Source organism: Hemitrygon akajei, chromosome 9, assembly GCF_048418815.1.
Source record: "Hemitrygon akajei chromosome 9, sHemAka1.3, whole genome shotgun sequence".
Classification (NCBI taxonomy): Eukaryota; Metazoa; Chordata; class Chondrichthyes; order Myliobatiformes; family Dasyatidae; genus Hemitrygon; species Hemitrygon akajei.
The window spans coordinates 114,242,095-114,254,855 of record NC_133132.1 but is presented as its reverse complement, the minus strand read 5'-3'; the positions used below and the strand labels follow the sequence as shown (position 1 = coordinate 114,254,855).

Sequence of the window (12,761 nt, the reverse complement as noted above, 5' to 3'; positions counted from 1 at the left end):
CTTTATGCCCCCTTTTTCTCAACCTATCCCAACTGCAGTTTTTTGAACCATCAGACCAAATGGCCTTGCATGCATTATATGGGGATTGAATCTGGGATGTTTGGAATATAGAACACTGAACAGTACAACACTGTACAAGCCTTTTGGCTCAAGATGTCATGCCAGCCTTTTTGGGAAAAACAGTAATAGCAAGTAAAGTGCTTTGGATACTGTTAGGTGAATGACTTGGGGAAAGCAGCAATGGCCAGATCTCTGGCACTGAAGTCTGGCTCTGGCTCAGAAGGGTAGGGGGGAGAAGAGGTGTGCAGTGGTGAGAGTGGGTTCAGTAGTTAGGGGAAAAGTCAGGAGATTCTGTGGACGTGAAAGAGATGCCCAGATAGTATATTACCTCTTAGGGTCAGGGATGTCCCAGATCAGGTCCAAAGCATTCTTAAGGGTCGGGGGGACGGGGTAGAGAGAATGAGTAGCCAGAAGTTGTGGTATATTGGTGCCAATGACATGGTAGGAAAAGAAGGTCCAGAAAGAGAATATGGGGAGTAGGGAACTGGACAGAAAGCAGAAAAGCAGGATCTCTAGGGTGGTAATCTCTGGATTTCTGCCTGTGCCACAGGCCAGTGAGGGTAAAAATAGGTTATTTGGCAGATTAATTGTGCGTGTGAGGAATTGGTGAAGGGACCAGGGTTTCAGATCATCTGTGAATCATTGGGATCTCTTCTGGGGAAGGTATGACCTGTACAAAAAGGATTGTTTACTCCTGAACTTGAGGGGCACCAGTATCCTTGCTGGCAAGTTTGCTGGAACTGTTGGGAAGGGTTTGCCAGTGTGATGGGAACCAGAGTGATAGGTTTGAAGTTCAACCTATAAATTTGTTACCAAAGTATGTATTCATTATTCAACCTCGAAATTCATCTCCTAATAGGCAGCCACAAAACAACAAACCCAAAAGAACCCATTTAAGAAAAAATCCAACAAACACCCCACCGTGCAGAAAGAGCAAAACAAAACTAATTGTGCAAACAATAAAAGCAATCAAACAGTATTCATAATGAAAATGAGCTCATAGACATGAAGACTGATGCAGCTATGAAGTGCTTCGAGCGATTGGTTATGGCACACATCAACCACAGCCTACCGGTCAACCTTGACGCTTTGCAATTCGCCTACCAGAGCAACAGGTCAATGGCAGATGCCATCTCTCTGGCACTACATTCCTCCTTAGAACACCTGGAGAATAAAGACGCATATGTAAGGCTCCTTTTCATCGACTACAGCTCTGCCTTTAATCCCATCATTCCAAATAAACTGATTCCTAAGCTCCGGAACCTGGGTCTTAGCACTCAGATCTGCAGCTGGATCTTCAACTTCCTCACAGACAGGACCCAGGCTGTAAGAATAGGGGACAAGCTCTCCTCTACAATCACTCTGAGCACCGGTGCCCCACAAGGCTGTGTACTCAGCCCCCTGCTGTACTCACTGTACACCCATGATTGTGTGGCCAAGTTTCCATTAAACTCAATATATAAATTTGCTGATGACACCACAATTGTAGGCCGTATCTTGGGTAATGATGAGTCTGAGTACAGAGAGGAAATTAAGAACCTGGTGGCATGGTGCGAAGACAATAACCTATCCCTCAATGTCAGCAAGACAAAGGAATTGGTTGTTGACTTCAGGAGTAGTGGACCGCACGACCCCATCTACATCGATGGTGCGCAGATGGAACAGGTAAAAAGCTTTAAGTTCCTCGGAGTGAATATCACAAATGACCTGACTTGGTCTAACCAAGTAGAGTCCACTGCCAAGTAAGCCCACCAGCGCCTTCCTGAGAAAGCTGAAGAAATTTGGCCTGTCCCCTAAAACCCTCACTAATTTTTATAGATGCACTGTAGAAAGCATTCTTCTAGGGTGCATCACAACCTGGTATGGAAGTTGTCCTGTCCAAGAGCGGAAGAAGCTGTAGAAGATCGTGAACGTAGCCCAGCACATCCCACAAACCAATCTTCCATCCTTGGACTCACTTTTCACCGCACGCTGTCAGAGCAGTGCTGCCAGGATAATCAAGGACATGACACACCCAGCCAACACACTTTTTGTCCCTCTTCCCTCCGGGAGAAGGTTCAGGAGCTTGAAGATTCGTATGGACAGATTTGGGAACAGCTTCTTTCCAACTGTGATAAGACTGCTGAACGGATCCTGACCCGGATCTGGGCCGTACCTTCCAAATATCTGGACCTGACTTGCACTACCTTACTTTCCCTTTTCTATTTTCTAATTATGATTTATAATTTAAATTTTTATTATATTTATTCCGATATGTACTCCAGGGAGCGCGAAGCACAGAATCAAATATCGCTGTGATGATTGTACGCTCTAGTATCAGCTGTTTGCAAAGAAAAAAGTTAAGTAAGTAAGCCGGAGCAGGCCCAAAGCCTCAGCCTCGGTTCATCACACAGCAGAGCAAAGCGCCTTGGAGCCCACAGACATGAAGCCTCAGTGCAGCGGAGAGTGGAGCAAACGTCGCAGAGCAGCCAGCACACTCAGCTGGACCCTCTCCTCCTGTCCCAGTGCCCTGCCTTTTCAATCCTTCCAGCTCAGCATTTAAATCATTCAAACATCAGGTCATTCTTTGCTTAAGACCTGAGCCCTGTTGCATTGATACACTCTGGGCCTGGGCCCCACCTCCACGTTCCGGCCCATATCGACCTTTCCAAATCGGGCTAGCACATAGCTCAGTCAAACCTCGCTCTCCTCTCAGCTGGACAGGCTCCGAATCTTCTCTCTCGCTATTCTCCGCTCTGCTCGTCCCACTTCTATCTTGAACATGCCTCGATCCTCGATTCAGCCTCGCTTTTGCTTGCCTCATTATTGTTTTTGGTGATTGTTTACCACAATATTTTACACAACCACCAGTAAGTTGTCGCCACTCTTAGCATCACCGTATGAATCTGGCACAGGATAGAGTGGAAAGGTTGGATTTGTTGGATGTGTTGAAATGTGTCACTCTTAATGTGAGAACTATTGCAATGTGCAATGGACTTAGAGCTTTGATCAGTACATGCAGCCATGACTCTACATAGACAGCTGACTCACCGGCAGCAATAGCTGCTCTATATCCCGGGGTTTAAATGCTTCAAAGGGGACAAGGAGAAAGTTAAGAGGTGGGGGAGTGCCATTGCAAATCAGAGATAGTATCACAACTGCAGAAAGGGAAGATGCTTTGGAGTGATTGTCTACTGAGTCAGTGTGAGTGAAAGTGAGAAATCACTCTATAGCTCTCTGTCCTCTTCTCCCCCCCCCCCCCCCAAATAGCAACACTGAGGTGTAGATTTGGAGGCTGATTTTTCTAAAAATGCAAAAATAGCAGGGTTTATGTTATAGGTGACTTCACCTTCCCTATTGTTGATTGGCACCTCCTTTGTGCAAGAGGTTTAGATGGGACAGGATTTGTTAAGTGGGTTCATAAAGGATTCCTAAGCAATATGTAGATGTGATGACTAGTGGAAAGGCCATGCTGGATCTGGCACAAGGCAATGAACCTTGTCAGGTTTCAGATGTCTCTGGGTGAGCATTTTGGAAACAGAACATAACTCCCTGACCCTTACTATGGCCTTGGAGGATAGGAGCAGACAATATGGAAAAGTATTTAATCAGGGGAGGGTGAATTACCATGTTATTAGGCAGGAATTTGGGACTATTAATCAATTAGAAAGGCTGGCTCTGTAGTTGGAATCAAACTGGACAGACTGGAGGCTGTGGTAGAACAAAGGATCCTACGGAAAATCCTGGCAATTCTGGACAATGTTTCTCGCCCTCTGCATGACACCTTGACTGAACGGAGGTGCACTTTTAGTAATAGACTAGAATAACTGTGCTGCTCCAAGAAGCGTTACGTGAAGTCATTCTTACCCTCAGCCATCAGGCTCTATAATGAGTTGACCTATAGCAGGGGAAGTGATGACCACCCTCCTGATAGATTGTTTGAGGTAACTTATTTTTTATTCTTTCTTTCTTCTAATATTTGTATATCTGTGTACTTGTAATGCTACTGTGTCACTGTAATTTCCTTTGAGATCAATAAAGTATCTGTATATCTATTTAAATTGGGAACATATGTATTGAGGGAAATGCATGAGGAAATGTGGAGTCTGTTTAGTGTGCACTTGCATGGGTTCTGGCACATGTATCATTGAGGCAGGGAATGGATGGCAGGATGGAGGAACCATGGTTGACAAGAGATGTAGAACATCTAGTAAGAAGAAAGAAAGAAGCATACTTAATGTTCAGGAAGCAAGGATCAGGCATTGTTCTGGACAGTTACAAAGTGGCCAGGAAGGGACTTAAGAATAGACAAAGGAGAGCCAGAAGTGGGCATGAGAAGACCATGGGGAGTAGGAGTAAGGAAAATCCCAAGGCATTTTACACATGCGAAGAACAGTAGGATGACTAGAGTGAGGACAGGACCAGTCAGGGGAAAAAAGAAGGAAACATGCATTTGAACTTGAAGGAGGTAAGAAAGGTCTTTAATGAAAACGTTGCTTCAGTATTCACCTTTGAGAGGAACCTTGAAGATTCTGAAGACAGCCTAGAGCAGGCAGATAAGCTGGAGCACACAGATGTTAAGAAAGTGGATGCGCTAGAACTGTTGCAAAACATTAGGGTAAATAAGTCTTCAGAGCTGGCTAGTGCATACCCCAGGTTACTCTGGTAAGCAAGGAAAGAGATTCTTGTGCCATTGGCCACAGAAGTAGTACCAGAAGATTGGATGATGGCAAATATTATTCCTTTGTTCAAGAAAGGTAATGGGCATATCCTTAGGAATTGTATATCAGTAAGTCTTAGCATCAATGATATGCAAACTTTTCTCTCGTAAATTAGAAGAAAGTAGGAATCTCTAAGAGTTCAACTATTTGTTTACAAAATGTAATTTAGAAATCTTTTTTCTTGTAATTCCATATTTTGACTTAAACTTTGAATTATCTACCAATTTGATTGAATCAATAAGAAGTAGTAATTTGAGTTTCAATAAAAATATAAATGATATTGTCATTTTGAACCAAAAGGTGCAGACAACATTGTATTCTATCTGAGGATGAGAGGTGACCTGATGGTAATTTCTAAGGTAGGGACATGTTTGGCATAACTTTGTGGGCCAAAGGGCCTGTATTGTGCTGTAGGTTTCCTATGTTTCTATGTTTCCTTACTGCATCATCTCTTCTGTTTAGTCTTTTGATGCTTGTGACAAACAATTTTCAGGATCTATATACTGACCTTTTTGTTGCAGCATTCTTTTGGATGGAAAATAAACATGAGTTGTCTTCCTTGTATATTCTGCAAAGATAATTATTATTCCAAGCTGCAGTCCACCTGTATGCTAAACCATACCCTGAACAAACAAAATGACAGATTCTGGATCAAATTTATGACTGATAATGGGAAAAGTAACTTCAACACGGTCAGTCCCAAGCCTGGTGCGAAAGGAGGAGGGTTGGGCATGGGGTGAGCAACCCCTTCCGTAAAAGCCCACTGCTACGGAAGCACCACCAGAGGCTCCAGGGGCCTTATGCCTGGGAGAGAAAGGATAAGCCAAGAAGATGGGCTGCACTTGGAGACAACTTGAAAGACTGGCCCAGGACAGAGGACTTTGTAAGTCGCTGTTGGCAGCTTATGCCCCAGTATGGGTGATGGGCTTAAGTCATTAATGGGAAAAGTAATAGGATTTGGATTAGGTAAATATATGAAGAAATTGATAGTTTTGTTTCCCAAATGTTGAGAAATAGTGAGGAAATTGTGAATGCCCTGGTCATAATTTTTGTTGCAGTTTGCAGATTTCAGACTAATGCTTTCAAATTGAAAATGATCAAAGTCCATTATTAAAGAGCAGAGATCAGAAGAAAGTAAACATGTTGACGTTATTGGAATCTTTCCTTATTTGCTGAGTGCTGGTACGGTTTTGCCACGATTTTTGAAGGGCTTTGAGCAGGTTTGATCAATGTCGTTTGAGGAGATCATTAGAATCATTATTTATGAGGTTACATGATAGATCGGTGCTGTGGCTCAGTTAAGTTAAGAGTGATCTAATTAAGTTTGAGTTGATAAACCAAATCTATATATCAGGTAGAGAAATAAAATTAAAATAAGGTTTATTGTCACATGTCTGACCAGATGAAATGGAAAATTGGCCTTCAGCAGCATCACTGCAGTAACACCTGCAATGTAACATTCACAAGAAACACAATACTACATAAATTGTACAATACTATTGTCAGGTAACACATACATCCATGGTGATGAAGTGTTCTGAGAGGTGGGTGATGAAACATATCAACTCCTAACTGAGAATTGACTTGGATCCACACCAGTTTGCCTAATGGAGCAGCAAGTCCACAGCAGATGCCATCTCATTGGCTCTTCACTCAACCCTGGAGCACCTAGACTGCAAAGATGCATACATCAGGATCCACTACAGCAGGGCATTCAATAACATCATCTTCTCAAAATTAATCAATAAGCTTCAAGACCTGGGTCTCAAAACCTTCTTATGCAACTGGATCCTCAATTTCCTCACTTGCAGACCCCAGTCAGTTCTGATTGGGAACAACATTTTCTCTACAATCTCCATCAGTGCAGGTGCATCAGAAGGTTGTGTACTTCGCCCCCTACTCGCTTTTCAAATATTTGTGTACTTTCAAATATGGGAGTTTTTCAAATAGATATTTGGTGTCACTTTAGTTTTAAATAATTAAAACAATAAGGAAGTATTTTTAAGCTGAAATCAATATACAAAATTAATTTGTATTTGTATTAATTTTCAGGTCAATGAGTACAAATATCTAATGCTGTGTTTTCTCTTCAAGATGCTGGATCCTGGAGGATCAAACAGTCTGCTGGAGGAACTGGGAGGGAAGTGTGCTCTCTTTTGACCTGATTTATCAGCAGTTCCTTTTCCCCTTACGTGCTGCTTGAACTACAGTGTTCCTTCAGCAGATCTGTTTGTTTTCTCATTTCATGTTTGGTCTTATAAATGAAAATCTACAAATAAAATAGAGTAAGGTTAGTAACCAACAGTCAAAGTGGATTAGGAGTAATAAAGAGCATTTCCTGTGGATGTGTAAGCATCTCCTGAAGTCATTTGGAATTGGAAAAATAGTGCCTTAAACCATGGGGCCCATCACCCAGCCTTCTCTATTTGTCCATCTCTTATACATTCCTCCCTCTGGTTTCCCTCCTCACCTCATTTTTTTATTCCATGTTCCTCTGTCCTCTCCTATCAGATTCCATCTAATTTAATCATTTGCCACTTCCACCAATCACCTCTCAGCTTCTTATCTCATTCCCACACTATCCCTCCCTCATCTGCCTATCGCCTCACCACCTACCAGTCAATCTTGTGTTTATTCACAAGTACCTGTAGCCACATGTGTAATGAAGAATGTACTTGCAACAGCATCACAAGCACATCTTAAAAATAAGCAGCATTCACAAGAAAAACCCAAGTTATACACAATTTATACAAGAAAAAAAATATAGAACAAAATACAACGCCATTTTAGAGCTATGTTTATTGTTGGCTCAGTCTTGCCAAACTATAATACTGATTGGGTTTTCGGTGATTTGGGTTTTGCAGGTGGGTTCAAGACCCAAATGGTTGAAATGAAGTAGCTGTTCTTGAACCTGGTAGTGTTGACTTCAGGCTTCTGCCTGATAGTAATCTTGCACCACCCTATCTCCCCCACCTTTTTAAATTGGATATCTACCCTCGTTCTTTCAGTCCAGTTGAAGAATATAGAGTTAAGCTGTCAACTGTCATTTTCTCCCCATAGATGCTGCCTAATCCTCTGAGTTCTTCCAGCATTTTGTGTGTTGGTGGTGCAGTGTACTTTTTTTTTTAAAAAACTTTATTTTTATTATTTTGCAGATAACAGAACAAACAGGATAAAAACAGACAGACAGGGTCAGCATAGGTGAAGTGAAATCCATATCTTATAATAGAAAAAAAGAACAGTGAAATGGATTACTTAGCTGTATCAAGGCTAACCAAACTCTTATGTCCATAATTGTCCTGCATAGTCTCAGGGGACCTTAAGATCCATGTCTTTAAAGTCCATTCTGCAGGTTCCCTCATAGGAAGAAATAAAACAAAGTTCTTCAAACTAAATAGATGTACAGTGAAGAAGTCATTTCAGGTTCAAATAAAATGTCCAGTTTTCCCAGTATCTTTCAAATTTTTTAGTGGCCTGTCTCAGAGAGAAAGTCAATCATTCCATAACATAAATTTCTTGAACTATTTCTATCCATTCCTGGACTGTAGGAGACTCTTTGCTTAGCCATTTCCTGGTAATCGCTTTCTTACTGGCTGCTAGTAGTATTTGTAACAAATATCTTTCATGCTTTTTGAGCCCATTTGGTACATTACCCAAGTAAATAACATTAAAGTCAAAATTAATCTCTGGCCTGATTATTGACCTTATCTCTGTTACCACGTCTAACGAATGAGACAAAATCTTTGGACACTCCCAAAAAACATTCTCCAACATTGACCTTGTTCAGGCCTGTTACTTTGCAACTTCTTTATTTTTGGCATTATGAAAAATCTTAAGGTATTCTTCCAGGTGAATTCCCTCCACAGACCTGAGCTTGAAGCAGTCGAATGTGTTCTGCATGTGTTTAACCAAACATCTTGTGTCAATTTTATGTTGGGTTCTTTCTCCCATTTTGATTTAACATACATTGTGGAGAGACAGACCCCTGTAGATTGTAAAATCGAGTAAATCCTGGTTATCAGTTTCTTTTTAATATTACCTTTATACACAACAATGAATATATTAATCAGACTTAGCCCCTTCTCTCCAATAGTTTTAATATTTTTAATAAAAATATTGTCTTAGTTGAAGATATCTAAAGAAGTCTTGTTTCTCTAAGTGATACGTTTCTGTGAGTTGTTGAAAGGACTCTAAAACCTTAAAGGAGGATATTGTGCAGCATGAGGTGATTCCGTTACTTGTTCAATGTGTACATCTACCATCCAATTGTGCTGGAAGGAATTCTGTGTCATGTGACACCCAACATAGTTACAGTTACATTTCTTTCAAATTTTGGGTCTTTAAATTCTTTATACCAGATGTTTAGAGGGACTGTTATCCACTTAGTCAGTTTATTTATATGCTTCTTTTGGAGTGTTTTATCCCCCAGTAAAGATTGAAGAGGGATATTTATTGGATTTAGAACAAAGTCTTTCCACTTTGCCTCACAATTAGGGTCACAGCAACGGATCAGACTGCGCAGCTGTGCTGCTCTATGATAGTCTTCAAAGCAAATCCTCCTTTATCCTTAGGCAGCTGTAATGTCAGAAATCTAATTCTTGGTTTCTGTTTTCCCCAAATAAATGTTGAAATCATTCTTTTCCATTCATTAAATTGCTTAAAAGGTACTTCAACAGGCAATGATTGAAAAAGAAAGAGCAATCTAGGTAATACATCCATCTTTATGACTTTTATTCGATTATACATATTATTGGCAGCAATGACCATCTATTTGAGTCTACCTTAATATCAGCTGTTATGGGAATATAATTATGTTCGTAGATCGTAGACGAATCTTTGGGTATTTGCACTCCTAGATATTTAATAATATTACCTTTCTATTTGAATTTACTCATTCTGTAAATGTTTTCTTGTGTTTCGTAATTAAAATTTAAAGTTTGGGTTTTCTGTAAATTTAATTTATAGCCAGATTAGGAACCAAATTCTTTCAACAGGGATAATAATTTAGGCAAACCTGAATTGCGACTGGTAAGAGTCACGAGAATGTCATCCACATACAGACAAATCTTATATTCTGTATCTCTGATCAATGCACCTATTATGATCTTGTCTTCTCTAATTGCCTGGGCCAATGACTCGATAAAAAGAGCGAGAAGTGTGGGGCTTAGGGGGCACCCTTGTCGACATCCCCTTTCAAGAAATATTGTTTTAGATAAATTCCCATTTATTTTAATTCTGGCTGTAGGAGAAGAATATAAAGATTTCAAATATCCAACTACCTGATTATTAAAGCCAAACCACTTAAGTACCAAGTAGAGATATTCCCTTCGCACCGAGTCAAAGGCCTTTTCAGCATCAAGTCTAATAACTACAGATTCCAGGTTATTTTTGCTTATGTGGTCAATGAGATGAAGGGCCCTTCTCACATTGTCCTGGGTTTGCCTACTTTTTACAAAACCTGTTTGATCTGTCAATTAGATCTGGAATTATATTTTCCAATCTTTTTGCTAATATTGATGCAAATAATATATAATCTGTGTTTAGAACAGATATGAGCCTATAGGAACTGCATTCAGTCTGATCCTTACACTTTTAGGAACTAGTGAAATTATTGCTTGATTCCAGGACAACGGAGTCTCCCCTCCTCCGAGAACATAATTAAAACATTTCTTAAGTATTGATATAATTATCTCTCTGAAAGTTTTGTACCATTCCACTGGATAACCATCAGCACCTGAGATTTTATTTGTTTTTAATGCTGATACAGCCTTACCTATTTCTTTTTCTGTTATCTCCTGAATTATTAGTTTAATTTGCTCCATTCCTACAGATAATAAATCTAAGGACGTTAAGAAATTAGATATATCTGCTAACTCTGCAGCTTTTGGGTTGAGCATATAACATTGTGTAGTACATTTCGAAAGATTTTTGAATGTCTTCCAAATTGTGAAACATCTTATCAGTCTGGGGGTCTTTCACCCTATGTATGGATTTCTCAGCCTGCTGTTTATGTATTCTCCATGCAAATAATTTCTTAGATTTCTAAGATTCTCATAGAAATTTTGTTTAACAAACTTAGCTCTCTTCTCAACTTCACTTTCAAAAATATTATTTACATTTTGTTTTGTATCCAAAGTTTGATTCACAACATTGCTGTCTTTATACTCCATATGCTTACTCTCCAAAAATTGTAAGTTTTCAATAAGATCCTTTTTTGTTTCTCTTTTTCCTTTTCCTTCTGAGCCGACCACTTTATGAGTTTACCCCTAATAACAGCTTTTGCAGCATCCCACAGTGCGCTGGGGGACACCGTTCCATTATCATTTTATATCATATAATCTTCAGGTGCAGTGTACTTTTCACTCTCCATCATGATTCAGTTTCCCCTAATTGACTGGTCAATTCTCTCATTCAGTAGTTTCACACTCTTCCAGTTAGGTTAATACTCAAGTCTTCCGGAGGAAGAGTAATGGAAAATTAAGTTCCCAATACAATAATGCACCAGAAGATGATGGTACACATACATTTCCAATTACACCAAAGTAAATTCTGCCTTGTAAAGCACTAAATTAGCAAAAGCCACTGGCATTGACGATATCTATTCAGAAATGCTGAAACATCTCGGAGAGGAGGGTATCAAATGGCTGACTAGTGCGTTCACCACTGTCATAATAAAAGGAAAACACCCCAACACTTGGAAACATGCCAAAGTCATTGTGAAACCTGAACCAGGAATGCCTCAGATGATCCAGCAAGCTACTGCCCAACTTCTCTCCGCTGCTTTACCTACAAACGTGAACGTATTATTTTATTGAGAATATTACTTCTGATAGATCCTTACTTCTCATAGATCTGATTGAACAAGCCAGCTTCAGACAACACCTCAATACCAGTGAATAAGTTGTCACACTGACGTCAAACTAGGCTTTGAACTCAGAAAGAAAGCCAGAACACCGGAGCAACTTTTATCAATTTATCCGCTGCATTTGGAACCAAGGCGTGATGTTAAAACTAGCTTGAATCATCCCAAGTAAAAAATATCTTGTGTCTCCTCCACAGAATGACAGGCACTCATTCCTTCTTCATCTGCCTAGGAAGTGACACCAGTTGCATTATGAAGTTCCACAATGGCGTTGCCAAGGGTAATTCCTCACTCCAACCGTGTTCAATCTGTACCTCCGTAACCTCCTTGAAACCAAATCTGCTACATTTGGTTACGCTGATGACTGGGCCATAGCCTTCCAATCAAGCGATGTCAAATCCATTGGGGAGAAAAGACCTTGCCCAAGATATCAACTCCCTATCCGACTACTACTCTAAATATGAATGTCAACAAAACGGTAACTTTCATATTTCATCTGGACAACCGCCTAACCAAATTTCAAGGTACCCAACAATCCACTCAAAGTACTCAAGAGTCACACTAGATTGAACTCTCTCATACAAGACTCACCTTCAAAATGTTGAAAAGAAACTAAAATCCAGAATGGCCATGATAAGGAAGATAGCAGGAACCAAATAGGGTGCTAACCAGTTATTCCTAAGAACATCCAGCCTAGCACTGTTTCTCAGTTGCCGAATATTGCACACGTCCTCACCTGGGAGAGAAGTATTCACACAAACATCATCAATACTCCTATGAATATAATCTCAGGAGCCCCAAAATCGGCACCTGTCCATTGGCTCTCAACACTGAGCGTTATAGATGAGCAGCATTAGCAAAGTTCTACAAGTGTATCCAAAATATGCCCAGCAAATTGCAGTGTGTAAACTCAAAGAAAATGCTTCTCCAACTTCCTGACTCAAATCCCGAAATTTTTTCTACATCTTGAAAAACCTTGACTCCTGTGACGAACACATTAAATGGTGCCATTACTGGCACACCAACACCACCCCCCCCCCCCCCCTCCACCACAGAGACCTGAACAACACCCACATCTCTCTCCGCCTGGGCTTTACTAGAGCTACCAGGAAAAAAAAACTGGACAGCCGCAAATAGAC

General features: G+C 40.4%; 1 protein-coding gene across 3 annotated transcripts in view; it reads left to right on the top strand.

Annotated features, from left to right (window-relative positions):
* pxdn (peroxidasin) overlaps positions 1-12,761 on the top strand; it is a 257,963-nt gene that overhangs the window by 131,897 nt on the left and 113,305 nt on the right. The window contains exon 1 of one of the 3 annotated variants that reach the window (XM_073056800.1): positions 6,611-7,050. The exons of the other annotated variants lie outside the window; for them this stretch is intronic. The gene's annotated coding sequence lies outside the window, so the exon portion shown is untranslated. Of the gene's footprint in view, positions 1-6,610; positions 7,051-12,761 lie in introns of those variants that run through there. 3 annotated transcript variants of the gene reach the window in all.